This window comes from Ambystoma mexicanum, chromosome 9 (genome assembly GCF_040938575.1).
Source record: "Ambystoma mexicanum isolate Mex_15411 chromosome 9, UKY_AmexF1_1, whole genome shotgun sequence".
Lineage (NCBI taxonomy): Eukaryota > Metazoa > Chordata > Amphibia > Caudata > Ambystomatidae > Ambystoma > Ambystoma mexicanum.
The window spans coordinates 908334744-908350295 of NC_090931.1; positions in this window are offsets into that span (position 1 = coordinate 908334744).

Consider the following 15552-nt stretch of genomic DNA (forward strand, 5'->3'; position numbering starts at 1 on the left):
GACTCTGCCACCCCCATGTTCCCTGGCGCACATGAGCACAGGGCCACAGGGATGGCAGATTACTATCCAGCTAAGAGTATGGGGCTCATAGGCCAGAACCACTCAGGAATGGAGGGGTGGGCATCCGGGTATGGGCACCCAAGTACAGTACAGTTCAATGGGGAACCCCAGGAGAGTAGGCCCATTAAGGGCATCCTGAAAACCTCTGCCCAGTTAGGTCAGTGGCGGGGGTACCCATCAAATCCTGGCAGCAAGGAGGAATCTGAAGACCCCTCTGAACTGCGCAGGACGCAGGAGACCAGGTCCCCACATTCTGCCAGCCATTCCCAGGCTCGCAGAATCCGGGAAAACCTGGAAGAACAGACGGGAACCTCTGGGAGCAGTGCCTCTGAGTCCGAGGAAGAATGGACAAGGGTTACCCGAACCAAAAAGGCCAATAAGGCAAAAAGGGCCTTGCTTAAGGACCCTTTAAAGCAGATTAAGGCGATCAGGAGCGTCATCACGCCTTACCATAAGAACGCTAAGTATTCTGTTTGGGAGCACTTAGAGTTGTTTGAACAAATGATGGAGACTTTCCATTTGAAGGACAGCCAAAGCTGTATTCAATATGTAAAGTGGACATTCTCCCCGGAATACTCCAGTTTCTTTGCGGGGCTGGAGGACCAAAATCATTCAAGATGGTCCACATATAAGGCGGCCATCCAGAAACATTTTTCTGTTGACAGAAATCCTCAAGAGGCTTGCAAGGCAGCCTACAATTTGCAATGTGGGGAGGATCAGGCCCCACAAGAATTTGTGCAGGAGTTAAAGCGTGCTTTTGCACAGACCACAAGAAGGGTGCGCACAGATAGTAGAGAATTTATAAATACGTTTTTCCATGCCTTGCCCAAATATATCATGACCCAGCTCGTGAGGGATTTTCACGAGAAAAGATCTTTAGACTGGGTCATTGAACAGGCTACCCGGATCTATGAGGTGCACAAACCGATAGATAGCAAAAGTAATGCCCAGAAAAACCCCAAAGCCAACACCACCCCTGCTGCTGCCAAGGTGGCAGAGGTAAAGGTCACCCCCGTTTTGGATTTGGAGATGGGGGGTCCTAAAAACCTACCTGCACCTAATAATGCTAGGCCCAGAAGGTCCTCGGGCCAGTCACAGACAGGGAGCCAGGGAGGCCGCCCCACAAATGGGGTCCCTCGCTCTCCTGACTATGTAAGTCCTCGCTACAAGGGAAATCGACCCATCCTGGGTTATGTGTGGACTCCTCCAGCCCAAGGGGGGGGATCCAGACAAGCACCCAACCCAGGGAACTTCCCTCCAAACTTCCCACAGGAGGGCAGAAATTTACCAAACCCTGGGCAGGACTTTTTCCCCAGATATCCACCCGACCTCCGGCCCCAAAACCATCCATCCTTCTTTCCCCAATTCCCTGAGCCCAGACCACTGAATCCGGGAGAGGGGAGGCCAAGGGTGGAGGGGTACCCAAATCTTCCCAACCCGGGGTATTACCAGAGGAGGGACAGCTACCCTTCCCGGGATCAGCCCAGGGGAGAAAACAGGGCCCCGTATCAGCCTGAGCGGGTTTCCCAGTTAGAGCGCCAGGTTCAAAACATGGCGCGGGACCTGGGTCACATACTGAGGGCTCAGCAGAACCCTCAGATGGGCGTGCCGGCGCAGAACGCACCCAACTCTGGACCTGGTGCTCCAGAACAATGACGGGGGCAGCACCCCGATAACTCACCGGTTCCCAGGGAGGAGGCACAAAGGGAAGGGGGGTGTAAAGCCTTGGAGGAAGCTTCCTTCCTCACTTGTAAACAGCCCCTGGAAACCCAGGAACCGGAAACGAAATCTCTTGCCCCTGAAAGTCTGCCTCCTAAGGAGCAGAGGGGGGGTAGGAGAAACAAAAGACCCAAACAGACTCAGTTTGAGGAGGAGGTACAGATCTTCCAATTTGAGGGAGAGGGATCCTCAGAGGATCCTGGGAAAAGGATCTTCTCCTTCAGAGAGGGGGGAACTCCTCCCAAAGAAAAATGGGTCCCTAGGGATGCAAATCCAGACTGGGGAGATGTGGAGACTGAGCTACCGCCGCCCACCATCTCATCCCAGAACCAACAGCAAGAAAATCCCCTGGTTCAAACCCATCCTGGGGACTGCCTCCAAAAAGGGGGGGGCAGCCCAGAACCGGAACCAGGGGAACCCACAATGGCTCTGATCTCCAGTTGCCAAATTTTTCTTTCAGATTCCCAAGGCTCTCCCCCGAATTCTGCCCAAATCTCTTCTCTCGCAATGTCCAAAACCAGAAAGTTAGCCCACCAGTTGTCCAAAAATGTACATTACCTGTGCCCCCTTGAGGAGAAGGAGGGAAGATATTATGCCCCGGTACAAGTACAGGGGCAGGGTACAATCTCGGCACTGGTGGACACAGGATCTCAAGCTACCCTTCTGTCCAGAAGGGCCTTTGATGAACTGAATGCAGGAAGGGGAGAGGATTACCAAATTCCTCTCACCTCTCTTCCTGGACAACTACAGAACCTTGACGGGAAGGAAATTCCCGTTGAGGGGACGGCAGACTTGGACATTAAAATTGGGCGACATAAGTTGAAACACCCGGTCATAGTTGTGACCCCAGAGGGCACCCCTTGTTTACTAGGGAATGACCTCCTGAGAAGGTTGTCACCCCTAATAGATTGTGTAAACAAGGTCCTCTGGACCCAGACTAGCCGACCAATAAAATTAAAACAGAGTGTTAACCATGTTAGTTTAAACGGCACCTGCCACATGGTTGAACAAAAATCTGACCAAGTAGAATTTCACTTCCAGAACAACCAGATTCCAGACGTGACAGTAATAGCAGTAGGACAACAGACTGGTGATGGGGGGTCCTCTCTATTTCTGAAAATCAACCTTCCTTCCAGTCTAAAGTGGTATTCCACGCTGAAAGGAAACACTTTGAAATTCTATACCAATCCACAATCTGAAACTCCCACTCCTATAGTCCAGAAAGATGTGAAATCAGCTCAAAGCCTGGCTGATATTCAGCAAATTGGAGAGCAGTTGTTCATCCCTGTTCAGTTAAATGATGGGAAGGACTCTGTTCTCGCTCGAGTGTGTGTGAACAACGGTAAGAGCTTCATCAGCGAAGCCATGTTTCGCCAACTTCCAAAAGATCCAGCCATTCCCACCTTCAAACTGATAGACAAATGGGAAATGGACCTGGAAGCACCTAATTCCAAACATCTCCTGCCAAGCAGGTGTATGCTCAAAATCTCCATTGGCAACAAGAGCATAGTCCACAATTGTTGGGTCGTGCGAGACGTCCCTGCCGCCTTTTACTTAGGCAGTGACATTCTCAATCGCTTTGCCATTAGTTTGGACCTAATAAACTTCAAAGCTTGGTCCCGATTAGCGGATAATCCCATGGGCTTTGATGATCCAGAAAAAGCATTTAGGTCAGCTCAATTACTACCTTATGCAGTTGAAATTCAGATTAAAGAGGAAGTCACCATCCCAGAAAGGACCCGACAATTCTCCCTGGAAGTGAAAGTTAAAAGGGGACAAGAGTTGAAAAACCCTGATGCTTACATACATCTAAATGCTTCTCTCCAACAGCAAGGGTTGGGGGTAAACCCAACACCATTAGTCAACATAGAACATGACACCATTCCAATAGAGGTGGATAACAGCGACTTAAAGAGTATTACTCTAGCCGCAGGCACCATTATTGGAATGGCGGTTGATGACCGACATTTTTCCATCGACTTAGTAAATGAACTGTTAGGACCAATCCCCAAGGACTGTTTTGACAGTGACAGTGATGACAATACAACACCAGACAGGATCTTTACCCGGCATGGGGGGAACTTCCTGGTGTACTCTTCCTGCCCCTATGGTAAGGAAGATGTGACTTGTGACTTCAGGAGGGATGAGGTGATTTTCCAGGTCCATGAGGGCTGCCTTTCCCACCTGAAGCCTCCGGTCCAAATCAGCACTCTGACCAGGGACTTCTCCACCCAGCTGGAGGAGGCCGCTGAAATAGCCAAACCAGAAGTCTTTCCAGGCTTCAGGCAGATGGTGGAAGAGAGAGTCAACCTAGCTGATGCCTGTGTGACTCTGGAACAAAAGCAAAAGTTGAAACAAGTTTTCTTGGATTTCCAAGATCTCTTTGCGGTAGACTCATATGACTGTGGTCGCACTGACATCCACACAACAACAATCCCCACGGACCCTGGCATGACTCCTGTGTTTGTGAAGCAATATCGCTTGCCTCTCGCATCAATGGAGTCCCTTACCGAAATAATTAAGAACCTTGAGTCCCGGGGAATAATCCGTCCCGTCCACAGCACCTTCAATAATCCGGTGCTGGGAATATTGAAGCCAAACGGCCAGTGGAGACTCTGCGCCGACCTCAGGGAGCTCAACAAACGGGTCCATACTTCCCGATGGCCACTGCCCTACATTGACCAAGGGCTGGCCCAGATCCAGGGGTCACAGGTATTCACTGCAATAGACCTGACCAATGGGTACTGGACCGTGCCTGTCAGTAGGGAGGACCAATACAAACTGGCTTTTACCTTTGGGGGCCAGCAGTACACATGGACCCGGACTCCCTTCGGATACCTTAACTCCGGCAATGAATTCAACATTTTTCTACACAAGGCCATGCCCGACTTGGGTGCAAGGGGTAACCTGGCTTATGTAGATGATGTCCTCATCAAAAGCTCAACTGTTGAGGAACACATAGCGGAGATCCGTTATGTTCTGACGCAGTTGAGGGCCGCCGGAGCAAAACTTTCCTTTCAGAAAGCACAGTGGTGTAGAACCCGTGTTAATTTCTTGGGGCATGAGATTACTCCTCAGGGCCTCTGTCCCCAGGAAAAGAAAGTGGAAGCACTTCAGAAACTGAAAGACCCCACAACCCTGCGGGAACTAAGGAGCCTCCTTGGACTGACTTATTACAGCAGAAAGTTCATTGAGGGCTACGCAGAGATCACCAGACCCCTGATTCATCTCCTGAAGGGGGGGGTCAAGTGGGAATGGGGTCCAGAACAAGCCGAGGCAGTAAAACAACTCAAGAGAAGCCTCTCACAAGCGCCTTGCCTAGCTTACCCTGTCAGAAACAAGGAGTTCTTCCTGGAGACAGGGTTCTCTAATACGTGCTTGACGGCAGTATTATACCAAAAGCATGACAAGGTCAATAAAGTAATCTCCTATGCGAGCAAAACTTTATCCTCTGTGGAGGAAAAATTCAACGATTGTGAGAAGGCACTCCTGGCAACGGTGTGGGCATTGAAGAATTACCGCCCGTTTATCCAGGGGGAACACATCATAGTGGAGACTCCACACCAGCCTCTGCAATATCTCCAAAGTGACAGAATCCGGGCCGGAAATGTGAGTAATTCCCGAATTACTTCCTGGATTCTGTCAATGCAAGGCTTTCCTGTGGAGGTCAGATATGGCCAAAACAAGAAGAGTCCCCTCGCGCAAGGTCTGGCTGACTTGCATGATTGTGCCAGAGAAAACTGTCTCGAGGACGAAAGTCTGAAAATCAAGGACAACATGGAGGCATACCTTAATTCCCCACACAAAGTCTTTGAAGAAGACAAGTGTGAGGGAATGCCCACTGTCTATGTGGATGGATGCTCTTACCACGTTGACAACAACGGGGAGAAAGAACTGGTGGCTGGCGTAGGGAATGCATGGGTGAATGAGTCCCCAGAACCCTCCGCTGGATACAAAATTGGTCCCCGAAGTAGTCAGGTGGCAGAATTGATGGCTGTGCATCATGCCATCCTCACTGCTGTCCAGCATCAACTCCACGAACTGGTCATAATCACAGATTCGGATTATGTACGGAACGGGTTCGTGGAGCACCTGGTTAATTGGAAAACCAGAGGCATGTTATGTGCTAACAACAAACCCTTGAAACATGGGGAGTTGATCCAAAACATTGATGATCTGGTCACATCGAATGAGATGACCATCTATTGGAAAAAGATCAAGGGTCATTCCAAAGTAGAGGGACCAGACAAAACTGGAAATGACTTAGCTGATCAGCTGGCCAAAACCGGAGCCATCCAAGGGGATCTAATTGAGATTGAGTCCCTGTTGGGGGAAATCCAGGTCACTGCCATCACTAGGTCCCAGACAAATGCTCACAACGACCTTTCAATTGCACAATGGAGTAAGGAGACCCCTGATGCTGATTTGATTACCGCTCAGAAGGGGGATCCAATTATTGGTAAATTTTACCAGCACCTGGAGGACCCTGAGAACTTTCCCCTGACGGATACCGATTACATTGGGAGAGAGGACCTAAGAGTGTTGATGAAATGTCCAAAAATGTTCCGGATCCAAGACGGTTTGCTGGTAAGGAAATCCAAAGCTGGCCACGATCAGTGGGTGGTTCCTACCTCATTCCGAAGCCTGATGTTAAGTCACGCCCATGATGCGGCCACCGCCGGTCATAGGGGGTTTCACACAACACTGGAAATCTTAAGAGAGGTTGCATACTGGCCACACATGGGCCAGGACCTCAACCAATATTTGAAGGGTTGTCTTGTGTGTGCACAATTTCAGCCGACATCCCTCACACACCGGGCGCCTTTACAAAAGAGGGGAATGACACTGCCATGGTCAGATTTACAAATCGACTTTGTAGGCCCTGTGATTCGCTCGGCTAGGGGGAATAAGTACATGTTGACTGTGACATGCTTGTTTACCAAGTGGGTGGAATGTCTCCCAGCCCCAAATTGCAAGGCAGAAACTGCAGCTGCCTTGATGATTAACCACATCTTTTCCCGTTTTGGTCTACCTCAAAGGATTGAGTCAGACAGAGGTAGCCACTTCACCAGTGAAGTAATGACAAAGATGTGGGAGATACTGGGGGTCAAGAGAAAGCTGCATATTGCTTATAGACCAGCTTCTTCTGGGGCAGTAGAGAGATATAACCGGACAATTGTGAGCATATTAAAGAAGTTTGTGGCAGATTCTGGGCCAAGTTGGGATATCCGATTACCTCTGGTCCTAATGGCCATCAGATCTACCCCTTCATCTGCAACCAAAATGTCACCATTTGAGTTGATGACTGGGCGCAAGATGGTGCTTCCTCAGCATTTGCTCTACAGGACCCAAGAGCAGACACTGATAAATGCCTCCACTACTCATGAGTATGTAGAGAATTTAAGGAAACACCTCCAACATGCTTTTGCTTATGCTCAGCGGAATCTAGAAAGATCAGCTGATAGCATGAAGACCCACTATGACCTGAAAACTTCCAGGAAGGAATATCAGGTGGGGGACCGGGTCTATCTATACAACTTCCAAAGGAACCAGGCCAAGCAGCGCAAATTTTTGCCTACATGGAAAGGACCCTTTGAGATCGTCGATAAGATCTCCCCTGTGGCCTACAAGATCCGCATCCCCAAAGGCGGTTCGGCAGAGGGGGAAGACAAGTGGGTCCACATAAACCAGTTGAAATGTTGCCATCCCAGGCACACTCTGCAACAACTGGAGGAATCCTCTGGAATCCTGGCGGGTACTGTCTCAGACTAATTCAGTTCCAATCATAAAACATACCACATCTAGTCTCTAAAATATTGTGATTTGCATGAAACTGTCTCTTAGTTATACTGTTTTTTTTATCAAAGTAAGAATGTAATGTTTCGTCATGATGAAATGCATATGCTGTCCCACCATCTCAACAGTGGTGGAAAAACGTCTATGAGTAGGTATTGCCGCTCTTCCTTTGTCGTCCTAGGAGAAAGAAGACCTTGAGACTGGCCAAGGAGGATGATCCGGAGACCGGGAACGAAGATCCAATGGGCCCAGTGGACCGCCCAATACTCCCATCAGGACTGGCGAGGAGAACCGATCGATCAGTACCGGATGGAGAAGAAGATGCTGAACTGTGCCATCTACAGAAGAGGAAGAAGATTATGCGGACAGACCGGTGCGTGGGTCAAAACCCATGGGCACGCGACTCCCCATCGACTCAAATTCAAAGTGCAGTCGCGTGGGGGGGCTTGTTGGGTGTCCTGACCCACGTTTAAGCTATCATGCTGCAACATTTGGTGCTGTGGGCTTAGAAAATTCAAGATGGCGGAAAACCCACATGTGCGCTGAAATCCAGGAAAGCTGCGCAGTTTGTGCGCACACTAAAATGGTTGCCTCACTTGCCACCCACCAGTGCGAGAATGAAAGGCTGGGTTGCCATGAGGGAAATGGGTTGCCAAAGGAAAAACAGTAGCGCCGGTTAGCTTCAAAGCGCTTTAAAACCACCATTGGACTACCCGCACAGTAGTCTGAAACCATTGGGAGTGGCAATGCTGATTGCCAAAAGCAAACCCATAACTGTTGGGAATTCATTTTCTTAAATCCCAAAAATGGGTGCAGTACCAGTACTCACCACTATCCAAAAGCCGGCAGTTTAAAACCACCCTGCGTTTCTCTGAAGGCAGGCTCAAACTGTCTATTTTAAACATTGCAACACATCTAAAAACTCACTGGACACCAGCAGACATTTGGTAGAATGGAGTGTTGTGTGCCTACAAAATCTGGGAAATGAAGAGCCCAAAACAATGCTTATAACAAAACTGCTATGGAGTCAGCAGTTTAAGTTGCACTGGATTTAAAGACACTAAAATCGAAAATGTTTAGATTGACTGAGTGACCTACTTTTGAGTGTCACATAGGTTGCAATTGTTTAAATGTCATAGTTTTGCACTTAGAATCAGCATTCTAGCTGCATGTGTAAAATTGCAAGTTAATTTAAAAAGCAACAAATAACATGACAGTAGCTGAAAGTCTGGCTTAAGGAACTTGATTCTGCCTGGCAACTACCCCCATCAGCAGTGAAACTTGAGTCACCACTGTGTTCCCAGGCCAACCTTCCTTTTGCTGCCCCCACTGAGGATATGCCATCTATCTGATAACTGAATTACCTGGGCTCTGCAAGAGAGTGGACAAAGCCCTCTTCACTCAGGCAAAGGTTTTTATTACCGCAGTCGTAAAATGTAGCTTCCTCTTGGCAGGAGCTGGGAGGAGCACTGCCTGTGAGAGCAAGCTGGCTTGGCAGAAACTGGAAAGACTGGTTTCTATACCATGTGACCTGGGAAACCACACCCCTTTGGAGCCAGAACATAACTTTAAAAAGATGAATAACTCATAGAGCGGACATGTGAAAATTTTATAAATGACACCATAATTCTTGTGATTTTTCTGCCCACATTTTAAGAGGTTTTTCGACCCGGTGGCATGTTCAGGGGGGTTTTAGCGGAAAAGTGGATATTACTCTAAATGTATGCATGTTAAAAATCTGAAACTTCATCAGTTAATGTCCCTACTCCCTGCACACATGTATGTAAAGTTGGGTCAATGTCAGAAATTGCAAAATCAGTTAAAAAGTGAAATATGTGCCATTTCTGAATGCAAGCTCCCAGGAAGAGCAGAGTTTGAACAGGGTATACCTCCTGTAATGCATGATGGGTGCATATGATTTTAAAACAATATGTACCTCTGCAAATATGTATTTGTTTCAAATCTAGATTTGTGTGTAAGTTGACAGGAGGAGTGGACTTTCTGCAGGTTGTAAAATGACATCACTCTGACTCACAGTTCATTCCCCAATCAAATGGTAAATGGAAGTTTGACCAATTAGAAGCTGAGAGAGAGGTAGGGTCAGTGATGCTAGAACACACCCACATTCTAAACACATAAAAGCAGACAGACAGGACAGATAGGGACTTTTCCAAATCCATCTGCAGCGGGACGCTCTGCCGGAAAAATCCATACTTACCTCCATCAAACCTCCAGAGAGCCAAACTAGAGACTTCAATCTATCCAGAACTAAGAGACCAGACCAGAGAGAAAGCAGTGCTGTACCCAGAGAGAAAGCAGTGCTGTGCCCAGAGAGAGACCCGAGCCCAGTCCAAAACCCTGACCAGATCCGTGATGAGGCCCATTTCACTCAAGAATATAGTGTGAGTACCTAGAAAACTGTGCAGAACCAATCTCTTAGTTAAAATAATATAATTCAATCCTATTTTAATCTAAGTAGAACTGTCTCCTAACTGTCACCTGTCACTTGTAAAGCTGTCACCTGTGATTTGCTAGTTGCAAGCTGCACTTGTCATTTTGAGCTTTTAAAATTTGCAAAACCAAAAACGACCTTTATTAAATCGCTCATATCTCCGCGACCGTTTGGGCTAGAGACTTGCAGTAACTTTTCTCTGATAGCTTAGAATCGTAGCTTTGAATCGCACCAAGAAACGCATTCCTACCCCTTATAGTTTTACCGCAATCGCGGAACACGCATCCGCGAATTTTACCGCGATTTGCAATTTCTTCACATGTAAAAACTGCTGCTGTTTGCTTTCCATTTGCCAGAAATTCGTTTAACCTGTTAACTATCCCTGCATCATTGCTAGTGTGAGCCTGGACTAATATTAACTAGATACCACTTACCCTGAACCTCTGTAAGGGAATTAAAAAGCATTTCCAGCATATTTCTCATCCATTGCCAGCACATATCAAAGCATTTGGGCCTGTGATTTCAAAACTCCTATCTGTTTTCGGTTGTCTAAGCTTGCTGGATTGAACTGGTTACATTGATTGCATTTCTGAGAACTGTGTGCTTTCCTCCCATTTCCTTGCATTGCATAAAGAGGGGGGGAGTGAATAGCCAGAGAAAAGTGATTACATTGTTTGGTTGAAATCATATTGAGTATTTTCTGTACTGCATTCATTGAATATTGCATCCACCTGAGCTTACATAAAGCATCCTCTACCACATTATACTTTTGTTCCTATTTACCAGTGTGCTATCTTATCCATTTCATGTCAACTCATTAGTGATTATAAAGAAGTGTGCTAGTGCCAGATTCTCCATTGTTAATCTTTAACATATCAGATTAAGTGTGCTATTCAATTATTAATTTATTATAAAGTGTCATATATATATCTATTGTTTAAATTATCAAATAAACCTTTTAAACTTGCAAAACAGAACTACTTCTTGGCTCAGTGGGGTCAGGGGGATTCCAAGAGAGGGGTGTTATATAGGGGTAGTCATCCAGAACGCATGAACTGGACCTAAAGATATATCAATAAGGGTTTTCATTCAGTATTATAGGCTAGGCGTTGACTTAGCTGTAGTGTTGAATTGAATCCTCTTACAACTTCTATATTATAGTGCCTCACCAGTAAATATACTGGGGAGAGACATAATGAACAGGTTGAATATGACGATCTCCTTTACTGAGGACGGCATAATTTGCTCTACTCCAGGGATTAATATGCTCACAGCACGACAGATTATGCAAGCATACTGCGGACAGACAGCGATTAGGGCGCAGCCAGTAGATGGCGAACTATTCCAGTATGGAACAGATATGGCAATTGCATGGATGCCAGGGATAGAAGGGAAAATATGGAGGAGGCCAGCAGCCTATTTGTTCAGACCAGAAACACCTGTTAATGAACCAGAAGGAAAGGTGGTTCTAATGGACATTGAGAGCATTATTGCAACAGCTGATTACATTGCTGTACATGCCCAAGACAGAGAAGGAAGAGCATGGAGGGCCGTGATAGCATTAGCAGAAGGATGTAGGCTCACCCAGGTGTCAGATGAGGAGCTGTTCTCAGATGAAAAAGAGGAAGGTGAAATGGTGTTTATGATGAGTGTGGAAATATGGCTAAGAGTGGCTTACAAACAAGTAGCACAGAAAATTTCAATGGCACTTGAGGCACCCACATGCACCCCAGTCCCCTTCTTTAAGGAGGATATGTCAAAGGTACCCAAATCATTGTGGACTACTAGCCCCTATGACATGGGGTGCATAAAAAGTATAGGGGTAGTAAGAATAAAATTGAAAAAAGGTGCAATACTCCCCAGAGTAAAACAGTACCCACTATCAAAAGAGGCAGATGAGGGCATATATGAAACCATAACGGCCCTTATAAATAATGGCATATTGGTCCCCTCAGAATCACCATGTAACACGGCTGTGTACCCAGTGCGCAAGGCTAAAGGGGGGTCTTGGCGCTTCATACAGGATCACAGGCCCTTGAACAACATAGTAGAAGCGGAATATCCCGTAGCAGCAAACCCGGCCACAATATTGTGTGGCATTCCAGCAGAAGCATCACGATTTACAGTGATCGACCTTAAAAATGCTTTTTTCTCAATACCATTACACCCAGACTCACAAGATCTGACGAGCTTCACTTACAGAAACACAAAGTGGAAGCACACCAGATTGCCACAAGGGTATTGCGAATCACCCTCAATTTTCAATAGAGTAATACAGATGGATTTGGATAACATTGAAGTGGAAAGCACAGTGTTGCAGTATGTGGATGACATAATAATTTGCAGTACAAACGAAAGAACATGCAGAGAGGACTCCTTAAAGATGTTGACAATATTGGCTGAAAAAGGTTACAAGGTAGACATGGAAAAGATACAGTACTGTCAAGAACAGGTACTTTACATTGGTCAACTTATATCCCAACATGGAAGAAAGATTGCACCACAAAGAGCACAGGCCATTTCAAACACTTCAATGCCACAAACTGTGAGGGAACTGCAGCAGTTCCTGGGGCTGTGCAACTACTGTAGAGCATGGGTATTTGATTACAGTTCGTACATAGGACCCCTGCTTGAGGCGTTAAGGGAAGCTAATAAAGGGGAGAAAAAGCTGGGGTGGACGATGGAAATGAAAGAGGCTTTTGATGAATTGAAAGATGCAATATCAACTGCTCCGGTACTGGCATCCCCAGACTATGAGCGACAATTGTTTATATTCTCACATTGCGAGTCAGCAGTAATGAAAGCAGTGTTGGCTCAAAAAACAAGCATGGGCTACAAACCAGTAGCATTTTACAGCGGCCACTTAGATCCGGTGATGTTAGGTCACTTCCCTTGCGAACAAGGTCTCGCCGCAGCTGCTTTTGCGGTGGAAAAAGCATCAGCAATCACCATGGGGTGTCCAACTACACTGTTTGTGGAACATGCACTATTTGCGATATTGAATAAACCTAAATCCACCCTAACCACGCAAAGAGCGTCAGGTTATGAGATCATTTTATCCAGAGCTGAACTATCAATTGTTAGATGTAGCACGGTCAACCCTGCAAGGTTCCTAGCAGAAGTAATTGAGGAGGGAGATTATGCCCATGACTGTACGCAAATAACTGAAATGTACTCATGTACTAGAAAGGTTGAAGAAAACGCACTAGAGGGAGGTGAGCTCTTGTTTATTGATGGGTCATCAACTATCGATCAAAGGGATGGTGTAAGGAGGACTGGGGCTGCAGTGGTAAAAATGATGGAGGTACCGGTGTGTGTGGCAATGAAATGTGTACAATTACCACAGCATTACTCCGCTCAAGCAGCGGAATTAGTTGCACTGATCTTGGCGTTAAAGGAAAGCTTTGACAAACGGGTGACCATATATTCCGACAGCGCATATGTTACATCCACTGTCCACTCAGGGCTGTCGAAATGGAGAAGAAGAGGGTTTAGGAGAGCTGATGGCACTCCAGTGCAACATGCCCTCTTATTGGCTGAACTAATTGAAGTAATAAATGACCCCCAAGAATTAGCTTTAGTAAAATGCACCGCACACACCATTGGTGAGGACCACGTCTCGAAGGGGAATGCAGCAGCAGACGCACATTCGAAGTATGCTGCATACTTTGGTGAGATATGGAACACCCCAGAGTCACAGAGAGGTAGAGGGAGGGGAATGGCTAAGGAGATGTTGATAAGAGAAGGGTACACCCATCTCCCAGCCACACAGATTATGGAGCTACAAGCGGCTGCACCAATGGCCGAAAAAGAAATATGGGTAAAAAGAGGATGCACAATGTCTCCAACCGACGCACTATGGCGCCAGGGTGGCACTGGAAAGGTTGTAATACCATTGGCACTTTTGAACACCGCCCTGAGCCAACTACATCATCCAGCCCACACAGGCAAGGAAGTAATTGCAGCATGAATTAGGGAAGACTGGTTCTGCCCCGAGTTAAATTCTCATGTGTCAAATTTTATCAGTAATTGTCTCACATGTCAACAGTTTACGGCCGGCCATACTCTAAAGGTGATAAGAGGTACTATACCCCGGCCAGAGGGACCTTTCCGGCATCTCCATATTGACTATGTTGATATGATCAACATATGTCAAGGAAATAGGTATATGATTGTAGTAGTATGCCCATTCTCTAGGTGGATTGAGGCAGGGCCCTGCTCACACCCAGATGCATTTAGAGCAGCTAAATTTCTAGTGAGGGAGGTCTTCCCCAGGTGGGGAGTGTGCGAGGTGTTAAGGTCAGACAATGGCCCACATTTCGCAAACGAAATGTTCCAGCACATCACATCCTTGCTGAACATCAAGCATAAATTTACATGTGCATACCACCCAGAGGCCAACGGTGTATGTGAACGCCTGAATGGCCTATTAAAGGAGGCAATTGCAAAGATACAGCAAACAACAAAGAAGAGTTGGTTATATTGCCTTCCATTAGCCCTATTTGAGCTAAGGAATAGACCAGGGTCCGACCACCACCTCACCCCTCACGAGGTGGTTACCGGACGTCAAATGCGCCTTCCTCTAACGCCAACGTCAAGAGCATTTACCGACCACGAAAGTACAGCGAGTGTTCTTGGTGATGAAATGTACAAATATGTGTCTTCTTTGATTACTAGTGTAGTGTTTGTGTCTCAACAGCTCGAGCGCACACGGGGCGGGTCTAACAGCAATCAACAAGAAGACGCGGATAAAGAACTGGAAAAGGAAAGACTGTGTAAAATTGCTAAAGGTGACCACGTACTACTTCGCAATTTCAACAGGAAGTGGAATAGTCCACGATTCACTGGCCCCCATCTGGTAGAGGAGGTATCAACGAGAGCAGTAAAGCTACAGGAAAAGCGTGCCTGGAACCACCTACACGATGTAAAGATCTACAAACTCCAGACCCGGCCCAGCGCCACCGACAGGTCCATTGGGAGAACAGCAACAACATCACCAACGGAGGAAGAAAGTTCTACCATAGCCAACGGCCCAAGTGTTCCCATACCCTGTCACTCCCCAGACTCCCCAGAGACAATAACTGAAGAAGAAAGGGGTGATCCCCATACTGCCCACCCCATGGTCACACGCTCAAGGAGTAAAGATACTTCCACCAGTTGAGCCCAAACCCCCTGCCCACCACCCACTGACCCCTACCCCCACTGCAGTAACAACTGAACTGAAGGACATTGTCTTGCACACGTACACATGTAAACACGTGAATGCTCTCTTTTCTTTTTTCTCGCACATGCAGGAACTGCGTATTATTGTACTGCTAAGAAAATAGATAACTAACAAATTCACTGCCCAGGAGTAGATGGTACCCTCAGACGATAACTACCCAGAAGAATTGTCACACCAATTTGTATATGAAATAAAAAGGCCAACGTACCTGAAAAGGAGAAGGGTACGTGTCTACTACACAGCATTCCTCTTGGCCATAGAATACTCAATGCCCCACCTCCACCCATACTTGCCTGCCCTA